The sequence below is a fragment of the Entelurus aequoreus genome, linkage group LG18 (assembly GCF_033978785.1).
Source record: "Entelurus aequoreus isolate RoL-2023_Sb linkage group LG18, RoL_Eaeq_v1.1, whole genome shotgun sequence".
Lineage (NCBI taxonomy): Eukaryota > Metazoa > Chordata > Actinopteri > Syngnathiformes > Syngnathidae > Entelurus > Entelurus aequoreus.
In genome coordinates this window covers 324668-343238 of record NC_084748.1, presented here as the reverse complement: position 1 = coordinate 343238, position 18571 = coordinate 324668, and the positions used below count along the sequence as shown (strand labels likewise).

Here is an 18571-nt window from a genome sequence, read left to right as displayed (position 1 = left end):
GCTCGGCGTCAAGGAGCAGATATATTTATTATTATATAAATATCCCAGGTGTGCTTGGAAAAAGGAAAAAGGGGTTTTAGAGCATCTTTCACTGCATTGGTCTCACTGGAATGTTAGCAGAGGGAGCCGAATTGTAGATAAGGATCGTTTTGGTCGGGGCGAGCAAGCACATTGCACTTGTCTGCTCTCCTTTCTTTGCTCCAAAATTGATCAGAATTTCGCCTCGCAGAGCTTAAAGCTTCCCCGAGATGTTATCCAATTTGCGATTCGATTCAGAAATCGCCAAAGTCTGACGGCCCACTATTCCACCCAAATTATCCGTGCTAGAAATTCACAGATTTTTGAAGGAAACTACAAACAAGCACTTTTTCTTTTTTTACATGGTGCCTTATAAAATATTCCGGCCCCTTTTGGCCACAATTAATAATTTAAAAAAATAATAATAAAAGTATGTCAACATATGAAATAACAAGTGTGTGTCAAAATCTGAAGTGTTCCTCCTCTGGCCAACATATGTAATAACAAGTGTGTGTAAGAAATTGAAATGTGCCCCCTTTGGCCACAATTAATAATAATAAAAAAACATAATACAAGTATGTCAACATATGAAATAACAAGTGTGTGTCAAAATTTGAAGTGTTCCTCCTCTGGCCAACATATGTAATAACAAGTGTGTGTAAGAAATTGAAATGTGCCCCCTTTGGCCACAATTCATAAAAAAATAGAATACAAAAAATAAAAGCATTTCAACATATGAAATAACAAGTGTTCCTCCTCTGGCCAACATATGTAATAACAAGTGTGTGTAAGAAATTGAAATGTGCCCCCTTTGGCCACAATTAATAATAATAAAAAACAATAATACAAGTATGTCAACATATGAAATAACAAGTGTGTGTCAAAATGTGAAGTGCTCCCCCTCTGGTCAACATATGTAATAACAAGTGTGTGTAAGAAATTGAAATGCGCCCCCTTTGGCCACAATTAATAATAATAAAAAACAATAATACAAGTATGTCAACATATGAAATAACAAGTGTGTGTCAAAATTTGAAGTGTTCCTCCTCTGGCCAACATATGTAATAACAAGTGTGTGTAAGAAATTGAAATGCGCCCCCTTTGGCCACAATTAATAATAATAAAAACAATAATACAAGTATGTCAACATATGAAATAACAAGTGTGTGTCAAAATTTGAAGTGTTCCTCCTCTGGCCAACATATGTAATAACAAGTGTGTGTAAGAAATTGAAATGCGCCCCCTTTGGCCACAATTAATAATAATAAAAAACAATAATACAAGTATGTCAACATATGAAATAACAAGTGTGTGTCAAAATTTGAAGTGTTCCTCCTCTGGCCAACATATGTAATAACAAGTGTGTGTAAGAAATTGAAATGCGCCCCCTTTGGCCACAATTAATAAAAAAATAGAATACAAAAAATAAAAGTATTTCAACATATGAAATAACAAGTGTGTGTCAAAATTTGAAGTGGCCCTCCTCTGGCCAACATATGTAATAACAAGTGTGTGTAAGAAATTGCAATGCGCCCCCTTTGGCCACAATTAATAAAAAAAATAGAATACAAAAAATAAAAGTATTTCAACATATGAAATAACAAGTGTGTGTCAAAATTTTAAGTGTTCCTTCTCTGGCCAACATATGTAATAACAAGTGTGTGTAAGAAATTGAAATGCGCCCCCTTTGGCCACAATTAATAATAATAAAAAACAATAATACAAGTATGTCAACATATGAAATAACAAGTGTGTGTCAAAATTTGAAGTGCTCCCCCTCTGGTCAACATATGTAATAACAAGTGTGTGTAAGAAATTGAAATGCGCCCCCTTTGGCCACAATTAATAAAAAAATAGAATACAAAAAATAAAAGTATTTCAACATATGTAATAACAAGTGTGTGTCAAAATTTGAAGTGTTCCTCCTCCTGGCCAACATATTTAATAACAAGTGTGTGTAAGAAATTGAAATGTGCCCCCTTTGGCCACAATTAATAATAATAAAAAACAATAATACAAGTATGTCAACATATGAAATAACAAGTGTGTGTCAAAATTTGAAGTGCTCCCCCTCTGGTCAACATATGTAATAACAAGTGTTATTACTATATTCCTAAAAAAAGAATCCAGGTTGCAAAAGAAAGCAAACAATGTCATTAACAACAGACTGCTACACCCAAGGAAACACCCTTCCTGCTGAAGGAGCTAGCAACGCACAAACAATTCCTCTCCAAAACTGTTAAAAAGTTCCAACCAGGAAAAAAGACTAGTCAAGGAGGTGGAATTGATGGTGACCATGCACTTTTGTAGCTGTACGTAGACACGGTGCCGCTGGTTGCATCAGCTCTGTGCTCTTTCAAAGTCTTCTTTTAATATTTCCCTCTTGTATTTTTTTCTGTGGACGTTTTGCGTCTGCACTGCACACATCACTGTGGGATGCATAAAGCCACCTGCACAATGAGTTGAAAGGTCATGTAGTTACCTGGCTCCCCTGCTGTGCACATACAGATACATAGGGATGATACTCGAAACCGGTTTTCCCGGTTGTTTGATAAGAAAAGAACCGAGTCCTCGGACTCGAATCCCTTTTTGAGAACCGGTACCCGTTATCGAGACCACTATAGTAAAGAAAAAGAGTTGATTCTTTATTCGAATCCCGTCCCGACCAGAAATGCTCCGTGGGACATCACAAGAAATGACGTCACGTAGCTCAGTCATTAGGCGCAGATAGCGAAAGCAGGAAAAACAATGGACGGGAAAAAGCGCTCCAAGGTGTGATAAAGTTCAAAACAAAAGCTATAATCCATCGAATAACTTTACTGAGAGATTTGAGCAGGGTAAAACACATGACGGACACTTTTACCACCAACCGGAAACATAGCAACCAGGCTAGCAACGCACCTCCTTTACGGCAGCTGTCGCAACCTTCTTAAAGCAACCGCAGCACATACATATATATACAACACTGCAGCACATACATATATATACAACACTGCAGCACATACATATATATACAACACAGCAGCACATACATATATATACAACACTGCAGCACATACATATATATACAACACATCTCCCTTTTTTAACTTTTGTTTTTCTTTCCTTGTAAACGTTACAAAATCACACTGTAGATGTGTTGTCTGTCTAATTATAAATAATGCAGACGAGGCGTGTTGGCTGACTTCTTGACGTTTACTTTCACAGCGTGGCAACATGCAACACTTTTCGGGGCTACCGCGCATGCTCGTCACTCCCGTTGCATGCTGGGTAGTGTAGTTGTTATATTCCCTAGCTCATAACATCTTCCCCCCTATAAAGAAATAATGTTAACTCAATAAAGTGTATTTCTTTTTTTAGCTTTAACTTTTCATTTTTTTAGCATTGTAACCACATTTGCAAACAACTTTTCTCTTCATAGAATGTTCTTTCAATAAAGAAATAAAGTGCAAAAATGTCAAAGCATCATAACAAACAGTTATGTCAAATAGCAGCAGAAGTGCACTTTTTGGAGAGCTGTATTATTTCCAGTTTTGTGCCCAAGGGACTGATTTTATTTAACACTATATTATTATTTATACACCTATAGTGATCACAGAGACAGCTTGTTTTTGTGTTACTGTATATATTTGTTTCTCTGAAAAAATCCCACTTAATATACTTTGGGTAACAACAGTCAATATTTATTTATTTTATTTTTTTAGGTGAGTAACAGTCAATATTTATTTTTTTATTAGATTTTATTTTTTTATTATATAATAAAAGTGAGCTTTTGTTAAACCAAATATTGTGTGTTTTTCTCCATATACAACAACCTATCTGGACTCCATAAGAGAATCGATAAGGAATCGGTTCGATAAGAGGATTCGATAATAGGCTCGAACTCGATAATTCCTTATCAAACATCATCCCTACAGATACATAACATGTAGATACGCACACAAATGGTTGGCTTGATGCCAGTTATTAGAAGAGTCCAAACCGCCCACGTAGCGCAAACTAATGCAAGTGAAATGACTACATCTTGTAACAAACTGCTGCAATTTAACTTTAACAATGTCAATCAATGTTTACTTATATAGCCCTAAATCACGAGTGTCTCAAAGGGCTGCACAAGCCACAACGACAGATCCCATGTGTGTGTTTCATGTCCTATTTGTGCACTTTTAGCGAGAATACTGATTTGAGTATTTACTAATGATTGTATTTGTCTTAAAGCACAGACCAGGAGTGGCAACAATAATCATGAAGCATTCAATAAAATGTCAATAAACCATTTTATTCTATATGAACCTAATCCTAGAGCACGGCAGATGTCCTGTAATATATGACTTTGTTCTTTGGAGTGGAACAAGAAAAGGCAAAATGTGTTTAATGCCTTTGATTTTTTTTTTTTATCTTCTAAATTAGATTTTTGAGTGCAATAAAATGAATGTATTGTAACATTTTTTGTATAAAAACTAAGCTAAAAATTGTGGTACCCTTTATTTTGAATAGTATCGAAAATGTATTGCGTTTAAAATGTTTGCTTGCATTGCTATCATATCTTATGACGGCGTGTGTGTTTATTTTGGCCACAGCGAATAGAAACTTTTGAACTGTTCAACACTATTAGATAGCAGCGGCCCAACCTCCGTAGTCCCCACTCTCTCCCGTTGCAAGTCTTGTGGATTCTTTGTTACTTGTTTATATTGTTGTTTTTTTCCCTTGGCCTCAATCTGGACCACCTCCCTGGGAGTCCAGCCTTAGACTGAATTTTTTTTTTTACTCACTCCCCCCACTCACCAACGTTTACCTGTTTCCCACCTTTTTAAGGGGCGCGGTCCTGTTCTGTCTCCCTGTAGTGTTGGTCTGCTCTTGAAAACGTCATTTCGATTCCTCGTACGTCTTGTAAATGTGAAGAATTGACAATAAAGCTGATTTTGACTTTGATTATTGTCAGATCCTTACAATTTTGTGCATCCACACAATTGTATGCTTTTAAACCGTATATAATAATGATGCGCGGTAGAAAATAGGTGTTAAAATGGTTTGAAGTTGCATTAAGAAACACCAATGCATACGTCAAGGAATACAGTTGGAATAAATTATGGGTTTTTTTAAACGTTATTTTTGTAATAAATTCACAGCGTCAACATTTTAAATTGCACTTTCATCTCCTTAGACAATTAATGAAAGCAACAGAATATCAATAGAAGCTTTTTTTCTAGTCAAATGAATCGATTGGTCGTTGCAGGCTTAATTTATTTACTTTATGTATGTATTTATTTGACAGGGACAGTACAATGAAACATTGCTAATGTTAAAGTACCGTATTTTCCGCACTATAAGGTGCACCTAAAAACCCCCAATTTTCTCAAAAGCTGACAGTGCGCCTTATACGCCGGTGCGCCTTATATATGGACCAATATTGAGCCACAACAGGTCTCGCAACCCCAGCCTCTACTGTAGCGTCTATTCTATGCGCCTTATAATGCGGTGCGCCTTATATATGAAGAAAGTTTTAAAATAGGCCATTCATTGAAGGTGCGCCTTATACTCCGGTGCGCCTTATAGTGCGGAAAATGCGGTACATAAGACTTCTAGCCACAGGCTCATTTGCGACCCTCGTCCCTGGTTAGGCTTTTAGAGAAAAGTTGAGAAAAGTGCAAAACACATACAAAAAAATTAAGACAAGTACAAAATTAAAATACATAAAAAAATTAAAGCTGCAATCAGCGATGGACGGGACCGACTTAGAGGGCTCATAAAATCCAAACCGGAGCAGTAATTAAAACTCTTTCATCAACTTTTAATCAGAAGGGTTCAATCTCTCGCCTGTGCTAATTTGAAGCCGACACGACAAACACGCTCAGAGGTGATAATGTTTGAAAAAAAGGGGACTGTTTTTACTTTTGTTTTGAAGGGGGAATTGCAAACTTCCTGTTGATTTTTGCTCGTGGTTGTCAGTGTATGAAATATAGGTCTAAGTGAGACCTACATAAAGGTTTTTGTTTCATGTCTCTACGGCATTCCTACTGGGAGTTACAGGCAGTTTTGTCTGTGTTTTCTTCCTAGGGGGCGCTAGAGCGCAATTTTGGGGTTTTTTTTTTTTTATTAGATCGCACTTTTCGCCAGTCTTGATGTGTGTGTCCAATTTGGTGAGTTTTGAAGCATGTTTAGGGGGTCAAATTACAGCTCAAGAGTATAATAATAAAACGCTAGAAATACAATAGGGTCCTCTGTCCCAAAGGGCCTCGGTCCCTAATAATGGGCCCCTTTTGTGCACACTACACCCAGTTTTGAGGACCAGTCATAGACAATTTAGAGTGAAAAGCATACTTGCCAACCCTCCCGTTTTTAGCGGGAGAATCCCGGTATTCAACGCCTCTCCCGACAACCTCCCGGCAGAGATTTTCTCCCGACAAACTCCCGGTATTCAGCCGGAGCTGGAGGCCACGCCCCCTCCAGCTCAATGCGGACCTGAGTGGGGACAGCCTGTTCTCACGTCCGCTTTCCCACAATTTAAACAGCTTCCCTGCCCAATGACGTCATAACATCTACGGCTTTTAGAGAGTAGAGTGCACAACAAGGAGCGAGAGTTCTTGGTTTCTTATGTGGGTTTATTGTTAGGCAGTTTCATTAACGTCCTCCCAGTGCGGTAACAACACACAACAACACACGTCACGTTTAGTCTACCGTAAAGCAGTTCGTCTGCCGTAAACAGCAATGTTGTGACACTCTTAAACAGGACAATGCTGCCATCTACTGGATAGCCTGCAGAACACTGAAATTCAAATATTTTATTTATATGTATAATAAAATTTTTAAAAAATAAATATATATATATATATATATTTATATATAGCTAGAATTCACTGAAAGTCAAGTATTTCATACATATATATAAATATATATATGAAATACTTGATTTGGTGTATTCTAGCTGTAAATATACTCTCCTCTTAACCACGCCCTTAGCCACGCCCCCCTCCCAAACATGCCCCCCGACCACCTCCCGATATCGGATGTCTCAAGGTTGGCAAGTATGGTGAAAAGCACATTTTATTTTCACTCGTATACCAAACATTGTAACTTGGATTGTTTCCCGGACTCTCCCGAAGGACACAACAAAGTCCCTTCTTGTCTCTCATGGACACACACCAGTTGTTGTTGACTTTGGACTTATCGGCTGCACGACGTCAAGGCCGCGGAACAGAGACACGCGGCAGGCTTACACACACACATGCATCCACAAAAAAATATACGCCCCCCCCCCCACCCATCCAACGCCCTTGACGCAAATCCCATAGGGGTGATGGACAGATGAGCAGCGCCTGAGAGCTGCAGCCTGCCACCATGGCCCCCCCACTCCCTCCCCTCTGTTGCTAGATATCTGGAGATGTACGTTGTAATATCTACATGTGCTTTGCTATGGAGGTTTTTTTCCCCACTCCAGACTGGGCCCCCTTAGGAGCCCAGTCTAGATTGTATTTTTTTACTCATCCTTCCCCAGCGTTTTACCTTTTTCCATTATTTTACGCCCGGGGCGCCTTGTGGCGACCTGTTCCTGTTCTGTAACCCTGTACACTGTTTGTTTGTCTCATCTTGAACGGGTTAGTGCTGAAAACAAAGTTTCTTTGTACTTGTGCAACGACAATAAAGACCTATCCGAGTGCTGACACTTCTCATTTTCCTTAAGCCACTTTTTCAGTTTTGGTGGAGAAAAGTTTAACTGTGACTTTAACTCCAGCGGCAAAGAGTTCCACGGATGCGAGAACTTCACAGAGAACTCAGACTGACACAGAGTGGTCCACCACCTTTTTAGTCTACACCTCCCACCCACTACACCAGGGGTCACCAACCTTTTTGGAACCAAGAGCTACTTCTTGGGTACTGATTAATGTGAAGGGCTACCAGTTTGATACACACTTAAATAAATTGCCAGAAATAGCCAATTTGCTCAATTTACCTTTAACTCTATGTTATTATTAATAATTAATGATATTTACACTTAATTGAACGGTTTAAAAGAGGAGAAAACACGAAAAAAATGACAATTAAATTTTGAAACATAGTTTATCTTCAATTTCGACTCTTTAAAATTCAAAATTCAACCGAAAAAAAGAAGAGAAAAACTAGCTAATTCGAATCTTTTTGAAAAAATTAAAAAAATAATTTATGGAACATCATTAGTAATTTTTCCTGATTAAGATTAATTTGGGAATTTTGATGACATGTTTTAAATAGGTTAAAATCCAATCTACACTTTGTTAGAATATATAACAAATTGGACCAAGCTATATTTCTAACAAAGACAAATCATTATTTCTTCTAGATTTTCCAGAACAAAAATTTTAAAAGAAATTCTAAAGATTTCGAAATAAGATTTAAATTTGATTCTACAGATTTTCTAGATTTGCCAGAATAATTTTTTTGAATTTTAATCATAATAAGTTTGAAGAAATATTTCACAAATATTCTTCGTCGAAAAAACAGAAGCTAAAATGAAGAATTAAATTAAAATGTATTTATTATTCTTTACAATTAAAAAAATACATTTATTTGAACATTGATTTAAATTGTCAGGAAAGAAGAGGAGGGAATTTAAAAGGTAAAAAGGTATATGTGTTTAAAAATCCTAAAATCATTTTTAAGGTTGTATTTTTTTCTCTAAAATTGTCTTTCTGAAAGTTATAAAAAGCAAAGTAAAAAAATTAATGAATTTATTTAAACAAGTGAAGACCAAGTCTTTAAAATATTTTCTTTGATTTTCAATTTCTATTTGAGTTTTGTCTCTCTTAGAATTAAAAATGTCGGGCAAAGCGAGACCAGCTTGCTAGTAAATAAATAACATTTAAAAAATAGAGGCAGCTCACTGGTAAGTGCTGCTATTTGAGCTATTTTTAGAACAGGCCAGCGGGCTACTCATCTGGTCCTTACGGGCTACCTGGTGCCCGCGGGCACCGCGTTGGTGACCCCTGCACTACACCTTCACTACTGTACCTGTGTGTTACAATAATCATGTGTAAGTTATCACACAACTTTTATGCTTAAAGGCCGTTGCTATAGTTATTATCAATTGTGCTGAAGTTGTACTTTTCTATCTGTGCAGAGGGACAACTTGCAATCTTGGATTGCAGTCGTCTCTTATCAGTGTTTGTATCCAGAACATCGAGTACCGTGACGCAGACAAAGCAGAGACAGGGCGATATCGCGAGTGTCAGCAAATTTGCATTTCTGAATAATCATATATTGTGTTCAACTGGGGCTGCTGGAATTACCCACTTTCCTTCAGAAGCAGCCTCAGTGATGTAACCAGGGACCTCCCAAAAAAATAGAGGAGCATGTGGGCTGTGCCTTAGAGCAGTGGTGGGAGTGTGCAGCCCCAAACGTCTCTCCTCATTGAGCCAAATTGAACTCTGTCTCTGCATGATTCCTTGCTTCTTGTCTTGTTTAATAAATGTCATCAGTGTTTGAACCTGACACTTCTTGACACATCACATCAGGGGGCTCATCCACTAAGACACTTTAAAAAAATAGCTTTTAAAAATGAGAAACGTATATAAAATGATCAAAAGTCATCACGTTATATTACGTGTATCAAAGTGGCCCCGGGTGTCCGACACTTGTCGGCGGGGAAAGTTTGGAGGTGCTCTAAAAGTCCGCAGCAGCTTGAAATGTACGAGAAGTGAATAAAACATCACTTCTTGAAGCCCTAATGAGACTCTTGTAGAAATATTTAGATTGAGTATTTTACACCCTAAATTTTACACCCTACTCACCCCCAAATCCTCCACACGGCACCTCGGCTACGGACAGGCTAACCTCCTCCAACCTCTGAGGACAAAGCTACGGAAAATGCTCCGCAGCTCCCAGTCTGTGGAACGCTCTCCCTGACCACCTGAGGGCACCACAGACTGTGGATGCTTTTAAAAAAAGGCTTAAAAGCCCTTCTTTTAAAAAAAAAAAGCAATACTTTTTTTATATATATGCATACCAGTTATAGCTGTATGGCCGTTCTAGTTTTTATTTTTATTTATTTCTTTATTATCTTTTTATTTATTTATGTATTTATTTTTTAATACACTGTAGCACTTTGAGATTGTTTACTGAATACAAAGTTATTTTTGCAATTAAAATCTATTATTATCATTATTATTATTAAATGAGTCACTTTTAAAACGCATACTGCAAAAAGGAGACATGACGTAGTGTGGTTATAAAAAAGGAGGTACTCACAGTGGTTTTGGATCCTTGACTCTCCTCAACCTGCCTGCTGCAAACCCAGTGAGTAGTAAGCACACCTCCCCCTTTATCACCCCCTCTCTCTCTCTCTCTCCCTCTCTCTCTCCTCCTTCATCCTCCTCGTCCGACCATCTCCACCCCGCCTCCTCCGATGCGGCTCCGTGAAATGCGGCCGCTCGTCCAGGAAGAGAAAAGTACTCCAAGAGGTACTCGCGTGTGAGTACGACGTGTTTGACGCAGGTGTGTTCCGCAGTCTGTTGCCATGCCAACGCATCAGAACTCACACGGGTTGTTTATTTTCCCCACAATCAAACTGCAACAGTGTTTGTCAACCTTTTCTGAGCCGAGGCACACCATAAGCAGACAACATAAAAATGTTTTACCTTTTCCTGTGTGTAGTGTTTTACTTCTTGTCTTGCGCTCCTATTTTGTTGTTGATTGTCATGTCGGATGCACTTTGTGGACGCCGTCTGCTGCTCCACAGTAAGTCTTTGCCGTCATCCAGCATTCTGTTTTGGTTTACTTCAGTGTTGTTTTCGTCAACGATGACGATGACTAAATCATTTCGTTGACGCCACTTTTTTTCATGACGATGACGAGACTGTGACGAGATAAACACGTCTCTCTGATGACGAACACATGACGAGACGTGTGTGAGTTTTCGTTGACGAGACGAGAACGGACGAAAATGTTTCTGGGTAATCTGTCAGACGTTTAAAATGCATGACATTTCTGTTTATTGTGTGTAACGCAGGTGTCAAATTCATACCTTTTTGAATTTGACTGGTATGCTCTTGCCTGCTATTTACTCTTTGAGCGCTGTGCGTGCTTTCTGGTCACATGACCGCCGCGGTCCAATTGGCTGGGCTTATAAGCCGGTACCAGGAAGTGGTCAATTCATTATGTGTGTGTTACTTTAGCAGCATGTATAGCCATGTTTACATTCAGTGACGGTGTGGTTATCTCTTTGTGAGTACGTTCTGTCAGCACGTAACTTGATATGTTAAACAGGTGGAGTTACTGTTCTACGTAGAGTCTGCTAGCTTTAGCCTAAAAGCCACAAGTGACATTGTGCAGCCCCATTAAGGAATCAGGAATTAATGGATTATTTTATGACATGGTTTGCACAAATGAAAGAGATGTATGATATCTGTTGTAATTGCACTGGCAGACAGGGCCAAGTTGAGCATGTGTTCCTCATCCATCACTCATATTTTGGGCATGTTTATGTTCATTGTACTTTAACAAATTCTGAGAAATAAAGCCACAATTGCTGAAGTAGAATGTTTTTGTTTTTTGGCTTTTTTGGAGTAATGAACTTTGATTCCACTGTTACCACTTTATCTGTGTGTAATACACAATCTTTGGATCAGAAATGTGCTGTTGGGTGGAAACCTTATATGTCTAAAACCATTCCTTTATTGTTATTATTTGTGAAAATAGCAGATCTGCAAGCTTACAATGGGTTGAACTTATAGATCTGCTGCTATTTTCACAACTTATGTGTGACACTGCCCAACAGCAATCTCCAATACTTATTGACCTAAATTAATTTGTTAAAAGACTATACTTATATACTTATATTAGACTTTTTATTCTTTTTTTTGGACTAAAACTAGACTAAAACCTTTTTGACTTTTCATCGACTAAAACTAGACTAAAACCCTTTTGAGTTTTCGTCGACTAAAACTGGACTAAAACTATCACATATAAAAGTGACTAAAATGTGACTAAAACTAATAAGCATTTTAGTCCAAAAGACTAAGACTAAATGTAAGATGGTTGTCAAAAACAACACTGGTTGACTTTGCAGCCAGTTCAGTTTTAGCTTCGTTTAGCATAGCCATCCCTAAGCTTCAATGCCTTTTTTTTTAGCATCACTTGCAATGCAAAAACTGAAATCTAAGTAAGATGAAATATGTCAAATAAGGGTGATATTTGCTTATTTTCTGTCTGATAAGATCATTCTTCTCACTAAGCAGATTTTATGTTAGAGTGTTTTACTTGTTTTAAGTGTTTTGCTCCTAAATGATCTCAGTAAGATATTACAGCTTGTTGCTGAGATTTGATGACGTATACTACCGTTCAAAAGTTTGGGGTCACATTGAAATGTCCTTATTTTTGAAGGAAAAGCACTGTACTTTTCAATGAAGATAACTTTAAACTAGTCTTAACTTGAAAGAAATACACTCTATACATTGCTAATGTGGTAAATGACTATTCTAGCTGCAAATGTCTGCTTTTTGGTGCAATATCTACATAGGTGTATAGAGGCCCATTTCCAGCAACTATCACTCCAGTGTTCTAATGGTACAATGTGTTTGCTCATTGGCTCAGAAGGCTAATTGATGATTAGAAAACCCTTGTGCAATCATGTTCACACATCTGAAAACACTTTAGCTCGTTACAGAAGCTACAAAACTGACCTTCCTTTGAGCAGATTGACTTTCTGGAGCATCACATTTGTGGGGTCAATTAAACGCTCAAAATGGCCAGAAAAAGAGAACTTTCATCTTAAACTCCACAGTCTATTCTTGTTCTTAGAAATGAAGGCTATTCCACAAAATTGTTTGGGTGACCCCAAACTTTTGAACGGTAGTGTATGTTGAGTAAAACATGCTTGAAACTATTTTTGTCCAAATGTCCAAAACACACCCAGCAATGGTGCACAGGAAGGCGGGGAAGAAGAGGGGAAAAGGCGGCAAAAATGGTCAAAAGTCCCAATTTTGTCCAAAATACCTCCCCAGTTTCCAGTCCCACCGCCGGCCGCACAAGTCCAAAAAATGTCCAAAACGCACCCAGCAAAGTCCCAAGGGAAGTGGGGGAGAAAAGTGACAAAAGTCATCAAAAGTCCCCAAAAATGTTCAAAATACCTACCCAGGTTCAAATCCCACAAGTCCCGTCGCCGGCCGCGCAAGTCCCGGCATGCCCAAAATGTCCATAACACACCCAGCCGAGTCCCACGGGGAGGGGGGATAAAAGTTGGAAAAGTTGGCCAAAGTCCCAAAAATGTTCAAAGTACCTACCCAGGTTGGAGTCCCACATGGAGTGTCACAAGTCTTAAGACTTGTGACACTCGAACCCGGGTGTGATTTTTGAACATTTTACCGACTTTTCTGACTTTGACACAATTGTGTCTCATATTAAAACAAATGACAGCCAAATGAACTTTGCTGTTTTATTTTCAGTAGGGATGTCCGATAATGGCTTTTTGCCGATATCCGATATGCCGATATTGTCCAACTCTTTAATTACCGATACCGATATCAACCGATACCGATATCAACTGATATATACAGTCGTGGAATTAACTCATTATTATGCCTAATTTGGACAACCAGGTATGGTGAAGATAAGGTACTTTTTAAAAAAATGAATCAAATAAAATAAGATAAATAAATTAAAAACATTTTCTTGAATAAAAAAGAAAGTACAACAATATAAAAACAGTTACATAGAAACTAGTAATTAATGAACATTTGTAAAATTAACTGTTAAAGGTTAGTACTATTAGTGGAGCAGCAGCACGCACAATCATGTGTGCTTACGGACTGTATCCCTTGCAGACTGTATTGATATATATTGATATATAATGTAGGAAGCAGAATATTAATAACAGAAAGAAACAACCCTTTTGTGTGAATGAGTGTGAATGGGGGAGGGAGGTTTTTTGGGTTGGTCCACTAATTGTAAGTGTATCTTGTGTTTTTTATGTTGATTTAATAAAAAATAAAAAAATAAAATAAAAAACCGATACTGATAATAAAAAAAACGATACCGATAATTTCCGATATTACATTTTAACGCATTTATCGGCCGATAATATCGGCAGACCGATATTATCGGACATCTCTAATTTTCAGTGAAACAATAGAAAACACGTACTCATACAGTAGTACACTTGTTATTAGTGAGAATATACTTATTTTAAAGGCCTACTGAAATGAAATGTTTTTATTTAAACGGGGATAGCAGATCCATTTTATGTGTCATACTTGATCATTTCGCCATATTGCCATATTTTTGCTGAAAGGATTTAGTAGAGAACATCGACGATAAAGTTCGCGACTTGTGCTCGCTGATAAAAAAAAAGCCTTGCCTGTACCGGAAGTAGCGTGACGTCACAGGTTGAAAGGCTCCTCACATTTCCACATTGTTTACACCAGCAGCGAGAGAGATTCGGACCGAGAAAGCGACGATTACCCCATTAATTTGAGCCAGGATGAAAGATTCGTGGATGAGGAACGTGAGAGTGAAGGACTAGAGTGCAGTGCAGGACGCATATTTTTTTCGCTCTGACCGTAACTTAGGTACAAGCTGGCTCATTGGATTCCACACTCTCTCCTTTTTCTATTGTGGATCACAGATTTGTATTTTAAACCACCTGGGATACTATATCCTCTTGAAAATGAGAGTCGAGAACACGAAATGGACATTCACAGTGACTTTTATCCCCACGACAATACATCGGCGAAATACTTTAGCTACGGAGCTAACATGATAGCATCGTGCTTAAATGCAGATAGAAACAAAATAAATAAACCCCTGACTGGAAGGATAGACAGAAGATCAACAATACTATTAAACCATGGACATGTAACTACACGGTTAATAATTCCCAGCCTGGCGAAGCTTAACAATGCTGTTGCTAACGACGCCATTGAAACTAACTTAGCTACGGGACCTCACAGAGCTATGATAAAAACATTAGCTCTCCACCTACGCCAGCCAGCCCTCATCTTCCCATCAACACCCGTGCTCACCTGCGTTCCAGCGATCGACGGAGCGACGAAGGACTTCACCCGATCACCGATGCGGTCGGCGGCTAGCGCGTCTGCTATCCGAGTCAAAGTCCTCCTGGTTGTGTTGCTGCAGCCAGCCGCTAATACACCGATCCCACCTACAGCTTTCTTCTTTGCAGTCTCCATTGTTCATTAAACAAATTGCAAAAGATTCCCCAACACAGATGTCCAGAATACTGTGGAATTTTGAGATAAAAACAGAGCTTTTTTGTATTGGACTCAATGGCGTCCGAATACTTCCGTTTCAACCATTGACGTCACGCGCATTAATTAGAATGGCGGTACTATACTAGTACCGGTATACCGTACAACCCTAGTCTGAAGTGTCATCTTGTTCCCCCTTATTGAATTAATAGCAGATTGACCTGGGTGGAAACATGCTATTTACAGTATACACTGGTACCTCCGGGTATGCGTTAGGTTATGACCCTTTCGCCGAAGCTGAACGAGTCGACAACGCCAGCTAAGAACGTCAAAACAATATCCAAACGGCGAACATTTATCGAGGGCATATGGAGAAGCTGCTGATGGTGTGCTTGACCGAGGACATACCGTAGAAGTGGGCTCTCCAAAGTACATTGTTGTCACATTAGTTCATACAACTACTGCAGTTGTTAGTCCTACATTCTATTGTGTTGCTTCATACGATATTTATTATTTAAAAGTTGTGTTTCTTCTTTAAAAGGCATGTTGAGAGTTACTAATAATAATAATAGATTTTATTTGTAAAAAGCACTTTCCATGGAGCAAACAACCTCAAAGTGCTACAGTGTATTTAAAAAATAAAATAAAAAGATAATAAAAATAACTACAAATAAAAACTAGAACTAGGACGCAATGTTCAAGTAAATTTATTTTTTTTATTGTAAAGAATAATAAATACATTTTAATTTAATTCTTCATTTTAGCTTCTGTTTTTTCGACGAAGAATATTTGTGAAATATTTCTTCAAACTTATTATGATTAAAATTCAAAAAAATTATTCTGGCAAATCTAGAAAATCTGTACAATCAAATTTAAATCTTATTTCAAAGTCTTTTGAATTTCTTTTAAAATTTTTGTTCTGGAAAATGTAGAAGAAATAATGATTTGTCTTTGTTAGAAATATAGCTTGGTCCAATTTGTTATACATTCTAACAAAGTGCAGATTGGATTTCAAGCTATTTAAAACATGTCATCAAAATTCCAAAATTAATCTTAATCAGGAAAAATTACTAATGATGTTCCATAAATTATTTTTTTAATTTTTTCAAAAACATTCGAATTAGCTCGTTTTTCTCTTCTTTTTTTCGGTTGAACTTTGAATTTTAAAGAGTCGAAATTGAAGATGAACTATGTTTCAAAATTTAATTGTCATTTTTTTTCGTGTTTTCTCCTCTTTTAAACCGTTCAATTAAGTGTAAATATCATTAATTATTAATAATAACATAGAGTTAAAGGTAAATTGAGCAAATTGGCTATTTCTGGCAATTTATTTAAGTGTGTATCAAACTGGTAGCCCTTCGCATTAATCACTACCCAAGAAGTAGCTCTTGCTTTCAAAAAGGTTGGTGACCCCTGATGCACACTATGGGAGACCGGGCTTTCTGTTCTGCCACTCCCTGACCACCTGAGGGCACCACAGACTGAAAAAGGGCTTAAAACCTCTTATTTTTCAAAAAAAGCCTTTTTTTTATAAGTATGTGTGCTAGATCTAGCTATTAGGCTGTTCTCGTTTTTATTTTTTTTACTATTTATTTTACTTGTTGGGGGCAGCTATTATTTTTTAAATGCACTGTAGCACTTTGATGTTGTTTGCTCAATGTAAAGTGCTTTTACAAATAAAATGTATTATTATTATTATTATACTGTATACAGCAGTGGTCCCCAACCTTTTTGTAGCTGCGGACCGGTCAACGCTTGAAAATGTGTCCCACGGACCGGTGGGGGGGTGGGTATTTAAAAAAAAATATATATATTTTTTTTTACATAAATAAATATAATCATGTGTGCTTACGGACAGTATCCCTGCAGACTGTATTGATCTATATTGATATATAATGTATATATTGTGTTTTTTATGTTGATTTCATTAAAAAAATTTAAAAAAAAAAAATATATATATATATACATATATATATATTTTTATTTTATTTTATTTTATTTATTTTTTATTTCTTGTGCGGCCCGGTACCAATCGGTATACCGGTGGTTGGGGACCACTGGTATACAGCATCTCTGGGTGGGACACAGCACCCTCTGCTGGCCACCCTGCAGCACACCTAAAGTCACATGAAATATCTCTACAGACACACAAGCCGGTGCATCACCCAAAAAGGTCATCCTGTAGAAAACAAGTCATCCGTGTCATCAATCATTAGATGTAATCTGCCTCCATCCTGACCTTCTGGCGGGTGCGGGAGTCGTGTCATTTGACCGGTGAAGCGTTTAAAAGGCCTCGGCGTGCCAAAACCGGCAAAAAGCGGCGAGGAACCCACCTGCCGTTGTCTCGTCCCACACCCCACACTCGGATGCTGGCGATGGGCTGAGAGTGGAGAACGCTGCGGTCCATGGGGTCCACCAGGTTTAGCATGTTGTTCTCCAGCAGCAGGTACATGTCCTTGCCCTGAACACATGGACACTTTTTACTACGCATACAGAGCAGCTCTGTTCTCTACATCCCCCACAAGTCTCCTTGCTTTATACCAGGGGTCGGCAACACAAAATGTTGAAAGAGCCATATTGGACCAAAAATACAAAAACAAATCTGTCTGGAGCCGCAAAAAATTAAAAGCCATATTACATGTGTCATGGGATATACATTTAATTAAGAGGACTTAAAGGAAACTAAATGAGCTCAAATGTAGCTACAAATGAGGCATAATGATGCAATATGTACATATAGCTAGCCTAAATAGCATGTTAGCATCGATTAGCTTGCAGTCATGCAGTGACCAAATATGTCTGATTAGCACTCCACACAAGTCAATAACATCAACAAAACTCACCTTTGTGCATTCATGTACATTGTTAAAAGTGTGGTGGACAAAATGAGACAGAAAAAAAGTGGCATAAAACACGTCCTAGAAAGTCGGAGAAAGTTATACATGGAAACAAACTATACGGTGAGTTCAAGGACCGCCAAAATTAGTAGGACAAAACGGCGCTCGCCAAATACTCGAATCAGTGAAGCATATTTAATATAAACAGTGTGATTTATAACAATTAGGGAGGTTTGTGTCATGTTTGTCCTCCTACAGAAACCATACTAAAACAAAAAAAATAGATTTTTTTCCCCTCATCTTTTTCCATTCTTCATACATTTTTGAAAAATCTCCAGATAGCCACTAGGGCTCACACGGTCACTAAGGTGGACACTATGTTTGACACATCAACCTAATGTGTATTATATTTATCCATGAGAGCATTTTTATTGTAAATTGTGAGGTGTGTGTGTGTTAAAATCAAGGTTGTTTTTACAAATGATGACAGATGTGAACAAAAGCATGTATTGTCTGTGTGATGATGTAAATGAGGTGTGCTTG

General features: G+C 37.8%; 1 pseudogene; it reads right to left on the bottom strand.

Annotated features, from left to right (window-relative positions):
• The window catches only part of LOC133633648 (amyloid beta precursor protein binding family B member 2-like), a 144033-nt pseudogene that overhangs the window by 23706 nt on the left and 101756 nt on the right, over positions 1-18571 (bottom strand).